Source organism: Odontomachus brunneus, unplaced genomic scaffold (genome assembly GCF_010583005.1).
Source record: "Odontomachus brunneus isolate Ranch 3 - 2012 unplaced genomic scaffold, Obru_v1 Obru_scaffold_111, whole genome shotgun sequence".
Taxonomy (NCBI): Eukaryota; Metazoa; Arthropoda; class Insecta; order Hymenoptera; family Formicidae; genus Odontomachus; species Odontomachus brunneus.
This window is the reverse complement of record NW_022639561.1, coordinates 265,484-266,224: the sequence shown is the minus strand read 5'-3', so window position 1 is coordinate 266,224 and position 741 is coordinate 265,484.

The following is a 741-nucleotide window of genomic DNA, read 5'->3' as shown; positions in this document are numbered from 1 at the left end:
GCGAGAGAGAGAGAGAGAGAGAGAGAGAGAGAGAGAGAGAGAGAGAGGATTGAGAGTGTGGAGCGGGCGAGCAAAAGAAGTAAGCGAGAGAGGGGGCGAGGGTAAGCGAGAGAGCAAGAGAGGACGACCATCGACACCACCGCCGCTGACCCACGGGCCGCCACCGACTTTTGTAAGACCACGCATCTGCCTCATATTTTGTCCGATCGTCGTAGTCCGTGTCATTACCGCGCACGTACCGTTGTCTCGTCCGCGGAGCGGCCGCTCGTGTCATAAGGCTCACCCGAGGAGATCGTCCTCGGGTTTTTCATTGTAACGAACTCCTTATCGTATCGCGACTACCAACTCGCTTGGTGAACTTTATCGCGCTTCATACCGGGACGTGCGAGAGTCCCACGAATAAACGAAGTACTCTCGAAAACGAGTAGAATCATTGTTACCCTTCCTGAACCCATCCCGTCTCCGACTTTAAAATCCTGAGAGCAACCGGCCCCGACGGTTCCGGGACTCGCGAATTTTGTATAACGCATCGCATCTCGCGTTTTCCGAGGTGGTGCGGCCTTTCCGCACCTGGCGCCCAACTATCGCTTACGTTTTAGTAGCGTGCTTCGGAGCCGACGGCAAATTGACGACATGGCTGACAGGCGACTGTCTGCCGTCGCTCGCGAGATAATTTCGCAAGTCGCGTCGCAATATATATATATATATATATATATATATATATATATATATATATATATA